At 43.8% G+C, this 10,159-nt stretch overlaps 1 protein-coding gene across 5 annotated transcripts in view; it reads left to right on the forward strand.

The window, feature by feature from the left end:
- Positions 1–5,045: 5,045 nt before the first annotated feature.
- GPR155 (G protein-coupled receptor 155) overlaps positions 5,046–10,159 on the forward strand; it is a 47,180-nt gene continuing 42,066 nt past the window's right edge. For 2 of the 5 annotated variants that reach the window (XM_042444849.1, XM_042444850.1), the window contains exon 1: positions 5,046–5,261. The gene's annotated coding sequence lies outside the window, so the exon portion shown is untranslated. Of the gene's footprint in view, positions 5,262–9,106; positions 9,185–9,919; positions 9,940–10,159 lie in introns of those variants that run through there. The other 3 variants (XM_042444847.1, XM_042444846.1, XM_042444848.1) reach the window with 3 other exon arrangements.

The following is a 10,159-nucleotide window of genomic DNA, read 5'->3' on the forward strand; positions in this document are numbered from 1 at the left end:
CAATGGTGTAGTAAAATGGTGTTCCTTACAGAAAATGGCAAAATTAAGGTTTGCTTTTTGGAATTGTTTTGGCGGGGGGGAGGGATATTTTCAAGCTGTGGATAGTTTATCTGTGAATGCAGACTCTGTGGGTTTGGAGGGCAGACTGTATATTGTCATTCAGAAGTCACAAATATCACTGAAGGTACAAGATTTACCACCACTAGGAAAGATGGGACATAGATAAGATAAAAAAAATAAATGCCCACTTTGTTCATCAATGCATACACTCGTCCCGTCACATTTGCTGCTTTGACTTTTGCAGATTTGATTATTCACAGATTTTATTAATATGTTCTCTCTAGGAATCTCTAGGTCCTCCAGTGCAACTCTTTGGTCAACTTTAACCAAAAGTCGCACTGAAGGACCTAGAGATTCCTAGAGAGAACACTCCACTAGAAATTTATAGCTCCTCCAGCACAATTTTATGGTCAATTTCTGGCAAATGTTGACCACAGGGTTGCACCGGAGAACCTAGAAATTCCTAGAGCGGTGTTCTCTCAGGTAAAAACATTGTGTTTTTGTTTTTTGTGGTTTTTTCACATTCATGGGGGTCCTGTGTAGGGTTGCCATAATTGAGGACCTCCAAACTGGAACAAATGTAGGACAAGGTTTGAAAATGTAGGACTTTTTTTTTTAATTTCCTGGCTAGGAAATTAAAAAAAAGGTCCTAAATTTTTAAACCTTGTCCTCTTCCTCCTCCTCCCGGTCTGGGAGGAAGCCTAGGCCTGCTCCCAGGCCGGGAAGGGCGCGGGGCCGCTTGGAATTGCGGCAATTGCCGCGGTGCCAAGCGGCCTCCTCCTCCTCCCTGGCCTCACGGAGGCCTTGGAGGACCCCGCGGCCAGAGCTCCAACCGCGGAGAGCCCTCCCAGGCCTCAGCAAGGCCTTGGAGCCGCCGCTGGGGCTGAGGTGGCCACGGTGGGCGGGGCTGTTCCGGTTTGGGCGCCAAACCAGACTGGGACCGGGATGGCACCGCCCAAACCGGGATTGTCCCGCCCCCTGGCGGGATATGGCAACCCTAGTCCTGTGCCCCTAACCAAAGCGAATTTGGAGGAATGAGTGTATTTTCTACTGCTAGCCAAGGTAATACTGGACATCCAGAAACTATCTGCCCATATTGTCCTTCTAGTATCTAGGAAAGAAATCAAAGGGCAGAAGGAGGGAGCAAGTTACAAGAACAATGGAAAAACTTGTCAGTTGATGTAAACAAGAAGAAGACAGCTGGAGTCTGAGAACCTTTGTCGACAGTGATGTCAATAGGGGAGTGCACCAGGTGATACTTTAAGTAGGGTGACATCACTGCTCCTCAAACATCTGCCTTTTAGTAGAAACAGGCTGTGGCATTTGTTTGTGTCCCTTTAAAATGCTGAAGTGATGGTATGAGTGGGGTGAGGCTCAGTGAGAGGAGAGGGAGGCCCCTGTATGAGTATATATGTGTGTGTGTGTGTGTGTGTGTCTATATATATATATATATATATAGAGAGAGAGAGAGAGAGAGAGAGAGAGAGACATTTCAAAATGTTTAAACTTTTTAATTTTAAATAATTTTTAATTGTGAAATTGAAGGCCATGGTTCTATGTGGCTGTGTTCTAGAAGAATTTATTGCTGATGTTTCTCTGAAGATGTCAGCCACAGATGCAGGGGAAACATCAGGAATAAATTCTTCTAGAACATTAAAGAAAATGTTAAAATAATTTTTTTTTAAATGTGAGTTTTTTAGGCTACATGCCTGTGTAAAATTGAAGGCTTTTATGGCCGGCATCCATAGTTTTTTGTGGGTTTTTCAGGCTATGTGGCCATGTTCTAGCAGAGTTTCTTTCTGATGTTTCGCCAGCATCTGTGGCTGGCATCTTCAGAGAATGCTTTGCCTGGAAAATGTTGGTTGTATATATACTGTGAATGCAGGAGTGATTTGCATGTGTATTGTTCTGTGTTAATGGCCGGCCTCAGGCTGGGAGGCTAATGCAGGGAAACCATTGAAATCCACAAACACCTGGACAATTTCAACCGGAAAGAAGAAACCCTTAAAGTGAACAAAATTTGGCTACCAGTCCTGAAGAACAGCAAAATAAGGACTCAGAAAATGCAAATGAGAAACCATTAAGTCAGGGACTTTTCCAGCAGATAATGATAACCAATTAGCAGACATTAATCCTCGTTTGCATTAGCCTCCCAGCCTGAGGCTGGCCATCAGCACAGAAAAATACACATGCAAATCACTCCTGCATTCCCAGGCTCACACAGTACACACACACCCTATTTTTCCAGGCAAGTATTCTCTGAAGATGCCAGCCATAGATGCTGGCGAAATGTCAGGAAGAAACTCTGCTAGAACATAGCTACATAGCCCGAAAAGCCCACAAAAAACTATACATGCCTATGTTCTTAAATAATTTATTCCTGATGTTTCTCTGAAGATACCAGCCACAGATGCAAATTCTTCTCAAATTTTATTTAAAAAGTCACATTTTAACAAATGTTTGCACTTTAACCACATTAAACTATGCATATGTAAATACATTTAGGCTATGTGTATGATATTGCAATTTAAAGGTATAATTTTAATTGTGCTAGTTGTTTATAACTCACAACTATTACCATTAGATTCAGTGATATACAGGAATTATAATTTAGGGAAAAAATAGTACAAAAAAATTACGAAGGAGACTGTATGGTGTGGTAATGGGAGGAAGTCAATGGGGTGTGTGTGACACTATGAGTTGCCACACTGGATGACACCAGCCCTAGTGTTGCTGTTGCCTGTTGATGGAGAGAAATTAAAATAAATTCTTCATGTCGACAAGTAAGAAATGGTGAAGGACACTGAGAATAAATACCTGAGACAAGACCTTTAATATTAGAAGCTAATAGCAAAAATAATGGTTTTAACATTGGACTATGACCCTAGAGAACAGGGTTTGAATCCTGGCTTGGCCATGGAAACCCACTGGGTGACCTTGGGCAAGTCACACTTTCTCAGCCTCTGAGGATGGCAAAGGCAAACCATGTCTGAACAAATCTTGCCAAGAAAACAACTTGAAGGCACACAACAACAACATGCATTTCAGAGAGAGAAAAAGTGTCTACCTCCCACATCCGACCTGCCAACTTTTTTCTCCTTATGGGAGATTATTAAACTCATGTGAGGTAGGCGTCACTTCTGAGCAAAACACCCATGGGGTGATCCATTAATAACTCAAAGCCAGGATTCAAAGATATAGCCATGCCAGTCTGTGGAATCAATCTCTTGTAGCACCTTTGAGACTGACTGAAAGAAAGAAGTTGGCAGCATGAGCTTTCCTAGACTAGTCTACTTCCTCAGATACATCTCAAAAGCCAGGGGTGGCCAGTGCAGCAGAAGAGGAGCAGATGCTGCCTGGAGGGAATCTCCCACAGTTGTTCCTATTGTTTGCCTTCAAGTCATCTCTGACTTAAGGCACGCCAGAGGCGAACCTATCCTGGGGTTTTCTTGGCAAGAGTTGTTCAGAGGAGGTTTGCCATTGCCTTCCTCTGAGGCTGAGAGAGTGTGAATTCATGGCTGGGCCTGGTCTCCAGAGTCATTGTTGTCCAACACTCAAACCACTACAACATGCTGGCTCTCCGGCTGCATCCGCACTGTGGTAATAATCCAGTTTGGCACCACTTAAACTGCCATTGGTCAATGCTGTGGAATTCTGGGAACGGTAGTTTTATGAGAGTTCTCCTTGAAGAAATAATCCAGTTTGAGACCTCTTTAACTGCCCTAGCTCAATGATAGGGAACCCTGGGAATAGTATGTAAAGCAGTGGTTCTCAACCTGTGGGTCGTGACCCCTTTGGGTGTTGAGCGACCCTTTCACAGGGGTCGCCTAAGACCATTGGAAAACACTTATTTCTGATGGTCTTAGGAACCAAGATGAAAACAATTTTATGATTGAGGTCACCACAAAATGAGGAACTGTATTAAAAGGGTCACGGTATTAGGAAGGTTGAGAACCACTGATGTAAAGAGATCTTGTAGCACCTTTGAGACTAACTGAAATATTTCAATAAATAGATCAATGTGCTACCCTCTTATCGTGCTGCTATTCCACTTTGACAGCTCTGGCTGCCTCCTCCTGTTGCATTCTGGGGTTTGTAGTCGGTTGAGGCCCAAGAGCTCTGGCTGAGAATTCTAAATGCCCCTCCTTAAACTGCAAATCCCAGAATGCAACAGGAGGCAACCAGAGTAGTTAAAGTGGAATAGCAGCTGTATAAGAATGTAGTGCGGTAATCTAGAGCCTATACAGACAGGCCAAAATAAAGCTGCTTCTGGTCACTTTGGAGGTATGCTGTTTAAATGATGGGACTGGAGTGCAGCTTTGGCACAGCTTCTGGCCTCTTAAGATGCATGTGCCATTTAAACAGCATATCTCCAAAGTGACCTGAAGCAGCGTTATTTTCTCAGAGGTGCTACAAGAAGATCTCTCTAGGTACTGATTCCAGAGACGAACACAGCTATATCTTTTAACTCTACCACCTTGGAATTGTAGTGTGATGCACCACCAGTATTATCTCTGTTCCCAGTTCCCAGAATCCCCTAGCACTGAGCCGGGTCGGTTAAAACCAGTCCCAAACTAGATTTATTTCTGCAGTGTATGTTTTGGATCCACCATCTCCCAAATCAAAGAGGGGAAACTAAGGCCCAAAACACACAAAGCAGAAATAATCCAGTTTGAGATTGCTTTAATTGCCCTGGCTCAATGCCAGGGGATTCTGGGAAGTGTAGTTCTGTGAGAAGTTTAGCCGCATTCCCTGACACAGAGAGAGAGAGCGCTCTAGTAGTGCCACAAATAAAACTACAATTCCCAGGATCCCCTAGCATTGAGCCAGGGCGGTTAAAAGCAGTCTCAAACTGGATTATTCCTGCAGTGTGTGGTCCCATCTCCCAAATCAAATCGTTCCCCCTTAAAGGGAGTAGGAGGCCCTTTCGCCTTGGCCGCCATTTTGTGTGAGGAGGAGGAGGAGGCGCCGCTGGGATTGACTCGAGGGCGGGATTGGAGGCCTAGTCCCGCCTCTGCGCTGCTCCGCGAAGGTGGAGGAGGCCCTGCACACTCCTGCTGCTGACTGACTCCCAGGCGGCGGGTGGCAGTTGTCAAAGGCCACGGAGGGCCGGAGATGCCTCCCCGGTGGGCCCCCCGCCAGCCCATGCCTCCCCTGCTGCTGCAGCGGCGGCAGCCTCAGCCCCCTTAGCGCCAGGGCAGGTAAACAAGGGAGAGACGCCCGCCCTCTTTCCCTCATCACAACATGGAGGAGGGGTTGGCTGGGTCCTCCTTCTCCAGGACGCGTCCTCCATTTCAGCCTCCTGCCCAGGAGGAGGGAGTCCTAAACGCCCTCCCTCCCTTTCAGAGCACGACGGAAGAATATTGTATTCATATTTCTCTTAAATGTATTCTTAGCTTTTATTTATTTGTTTATTTATTGGAATGTCCTACATTCCCCTTCAACGTCCTCTCCTTTGGAGCCTGACTCAGAAGAAGGACTCTTTTGAGCTTTCCTTGGGTCATGTTTTTTTTACCTTGAGTGTCCTCCATTTTGAGCATGAAGAAGGAACATAGGTTTAGACAGATAGATAGACAGACAGATAGATAAGGGATGGCTTTGTGTTTGGCCATGTCCTCCATTTCTCTTCCATTTTGAGCCTGACTGAGAAGCATTTAGATTTCTAGGAGTGTTTTGAGCTTTTCTTGGGTTATGTCCTCCCTTTTTTTTCTTGACTGTCCTCCATTTTGAGCATGGCTAAGGAGCATGGCTTTACATTTCTATGAGTGTGTTTGAGCTTTCCCCTTTGTAAGGTCCTCCTCTCTTTTTCTCGAGGGCCCTCCATTTTGTGGTGCCTTGTCCTCCTTTGCAGGAGGGACCTTGGAGAGCAGCAGCTATGGGGAGATGGGGGCTGAGGGTTGCTGGGTGGGTTGGAGGGACTGGAGGGATTGGTGTCACCTGGGGGACCCCTAGGCCCAAGGTTGGGGGGCTCCAGCACCAGGGGAACCAGGCATCCTCCTTTTCCAAGACCTGTCCTCCATTTCAGCCTTCTATCTAGGAAGCATTCCAAAATGCCCTCCATTTGGAGCATGGCAAAGAGGAATGCATTTCTATGAATGTTTTTAGCTTTTTTATTATTATTATTTTGTAACTGCCCTATATTTTTCAGTGGTCTGCATTTTGGGGTGCCTTGTCCTCCTTTGTGGTTATGACATCTGGTCACAGGGACCAGAAGTGAAGTTGGGAAAGACACGTGCAAAAAATGGCTTTGAACCCGCATTTGGACTCCTGCCTCTGGGGCTCTGACTTTGCGTTGGTCATGGAGGGATTCTCTCCTCCCTGCCTTAAATAATGAGGTTGTTGTTGCTGCTGCTGTTGCTGCGTTACCTTCAAGTCATTTATGACCTAAGTGGTTTTCTTGCAAGAGGGTTCTTTGCAATTGCCTTCCTCTGAGGCTGAGAGAGCGTGATTTGCCCAAGGTCACCCAATGGGTTTCCATGGACGAGACAGAATTCCAACCTTGGTCTGCAGTTCTCAAACTGCTGGCTTCTTGTTGCGTGCCTTCAAATCAGTACAGACTTAGGGCAACCCTAAGGGAAACCCATCACAGGGTTTTCTCGGCAAGTTTCTTAAGAGGAGGTTTGCCATTGCCACCCTCTGAGGCTGAGAGAGAGTGACGTACCCAAGGTCACCCAGTGGATTTACATGGCTGAGCTGGGGTTCAGACCATGGTCTCAAGAGTCATGGTCCAATGCTCAAACCACTGTGCCACACTGGTTCTCCAAGCTGCTGGCATTGGTGGCTTTATTTGTGAGTATGGCTATTGGGGGTCTCTGATTTGATAAAGGTAACCCATATTCTTTAGATATATATATACACACACACACACACACACCCCAGCAGTAGAATTCCTGTCCAGATGTTAGGTTTGTCCATTTATCCTTTAGGTCTGGAGGTGTAAGCGACTGCTGTTTTTAAACAGGCTGGATGGCCATCTGTCAGGAGTGCTTTGGCTGTGTCTTCCTGCATGGCAGAGGCTTGAACTGGATGGGTCTTGAGGTCTCTTCCAGCTCTGTGGTTCTATGATTCTACCAAGACGATATCACTTTAGGTGTGAATACACTCAAACTCTCCAGTGCATTCCCCCCCCCCCCTGTAAACACGGTCCCATTGGCTGTGGTGGGCCTTTCAAGATGATATAAGGGCTTTTGATGTAGTTCATCTCTGGCCAAGAGGCATAGATGAAAGGGCTGAATTCCGTGGAAAACCACACTTCCTGCCCAGTTGTGTATTTTGCATGTTCTGCCTATTCATGCGTTGCAGACTGAATTAGAGAAGTCAACTGTTCCTTTTAAGACTCAGTTTGGATGCTGCCTTTAAACCAGTTTGTCCACAGAACTCAACGTGGATATTCATGATCCAAAACACACACTCCAGTCCATGTTTTTCTTTAGGACAGTTGTTTTCTTGCTGATGCAGATTTAGTCAAATAAAATTCATATGATGGATCAGCTGAAGTATCTTAATTGAGCAGCAGCCCTACAGCTAAGTGTGTGTGGGATTTGGTCTTACATTTCTCGTAAGCTATGTAGATCTTTGTTTTTGCAGTGTGGCATGATTTCACTGAGAGCGTTCTGTTTCTGATGACAGCATTTGATCACTGAGTTCGGTGACATACCACCACCTGGCTTGTTGGTAATATGGAGTTATTACAGTAAATAGATCAGGCAGTCATTGTAGAATGGTTGTCATGTCAAATTTGTTTGAGTTAAGCTTACATCACAGGAGAGGGATAGGCCTTGAATAGAGGAGTCTGCTAGCATTTTGCTTTTGACCTGTTACAAATCCTGTAGAGTAACATCTCTCTGTTACAAACCTTGACCAATTGTTGAGTAAAGCTCTTAGTGACATTAACATGAGGGGAATAACAAAGGAGATAATCATCAATAGATGTGGCATTTGCCCCTTTCCTAGTCTTAGACTGATAAATTACTCACTAAGCCAATTGTAGATAACTTGATGTGGAGAGCAAGTGTGGTGTAATGGTTTTAGCATTGGACTACAACTCTAGAAACCAGAGTTCAAATCCACTGCTCAGCCATGGAAACCTACTGGGTAACTCTGGGCAAGTTACATTCTCTCAGAGGAAGGCAACGGCAACCACCCTCTGAGCAAATCTTACCAAGAAAATCCAATGAAAGGTTTCTTTAAAGGTAAAGGTGTTCCCCAATGACAAGGTTGTCAAGTCATGTCCAACCATAGGGGACAGTGCTCATCTCCGTTCCTAAGCCGAAGAGCCAGCGTTGTCAGAGACTACTCTGTGATCATGTGGCCAGCATGATTGCACAAAACACTATTTATCTTCCCACCAGAATTGTACCTATTTATCTACTTGCATTTGTGTGCTTTCGAACTGCTAGGTTGGCAGAAGCTTAGGGTCTCCATAAGTCAGAAATGACTTGAAGGCACACAGCAACAACAACAAGATAAATGGATACCTTCCAGATGATTAGGACAGCTCCCATCAGCACAAGCCAGTGAGGCCTTTAGTCAGAGATTATGGGAATTGTTGTCCAAAACATCTAATGGGCACTAGGTCGTCTGTCTCTGCAATATGTTAAAGCAGGTAGTCAATATTATACTGAATGCTTCAGGACTAGGGGGAATGATTTTTTTTTCTAAAAGTAAACTAAATATTTTTATTGGAAGTATGTGGGACATGTTATTGAACTTTGAGGAGAGATGTGTGGCTGTGCAGTTGTCAGCCCACAGGAAGAAGGATGCTTCAGCACTAAAGTTTTCAGTAGTCCACTTTTGGGTGTGAGTGGAAGTCATGGGGTGACTAGCCTCAGTGACACTTCTCAGTTTTTTGTTTTGATTTGTTTTTGGTCAAAATGAGATGCTGGTGTGAGCCATAGAACCATAAGAAAATAAAGGATATAAATAGACACTTTAGATTTCTGCTTTGTAAACAGAGTCTGGGATGTTTACACAGGGCTTGTATTTGTGAGAAGATTAAAAGTTAATTTTCGTGGCTAGGTGCAAGCATTATCTCTTACTCTTGTAGGTGTCTTCCTGTGAACTGCACTTGTTTGAGTCTTATGGGAGGCCAAAAAATCATGGATCTCACCATGGAAGAACTTTGGTAACTTGACACTGCTAGTTGTATAATCCTTGTCATGATTTTTGACATGGTTGAAATATTAACTCAAGATGCTGTAGCAAATGATGTGGCAGCATGGTAACCAGAAAAAAGGCATATCCACAATAGCATGACAGACTTCTTAGCAGCTGATAATTTCCTGCTTAAATGTATATCCTACCTTTCCACTAAAAACAAATTCACCCAGAAAATTATCAGGATAAATACAAAGAAGATAATGTGGCTTCACAAGATATAATTTCTCTGAAATGGAATTAAACTTTGTCCTGTAATAGGCTGCCCCTTAGTAACCTTGTATTATGTAGCTTTTTAGGCTTTTCCTCTTCCATATTTTTATAAATCTTGTGTACATCTGGTAGTGTTTTCCAGATGTTCCCATATTAGCAATGGTAAAGACAGTAATATTTAAATTACAGGTTTGGAATGATACATGATTGCATTAAAAGAAATTTTAATGGCTACATCATTATTTTTGATATTAAGTCTTCCGGTGCTTTGATGACTTAGTTGTGTTCTGGTTTACCTTTCCTCTTCACCTCTTTTAAATGGCTTTCATTTCTGAAATGGCACTTGCTCTTTTCACTGTCTTGTGTCAGGACATGATTGTTATTCAAATGCTACGTTAAGACCAGATGGCAGCAGTTTTGCTTGGCCTTCAAAAAGAGGAAATACTGGCACACCAGCTGCAGCTTTTTCATTTTTCATTAAAAAAAACAACAACAACCTCATTTCTGTTGGTGAGTATTACAAAAGCTAAAATGGAGCAACCATTACAGAGATTTTAGCTTTTTTTGGTTTTTAAAGAAAACTAAATCAAATCAGTGCACCTTCCTTTACAAAGCTTCCATTTTTGATAACAAATGTTTTTCTTTTGTTGTTGCAATTAAGCCTTTTTCAGCAATGTTCAGTGCACAGTTAATGTCACAGCTTGGGCCTTTTAGTTTTTTCAATTCATGT

Source organism: Sceloporus undulatus, chromosome 1 (genome assembly GCF_019175285.1).
Source record: "Sceloporus undulatus isolate JIND9_A2432 ecotype Alabama chromosome 1, SceUnd_v1.1, whole genome shotgun sequence".
NCBI lineage: Eukaryota > Metazoa > Chordata > Lepidosauria > Squamata > Phrynosomatidae > Sceloporus > Sceloporus undulatus.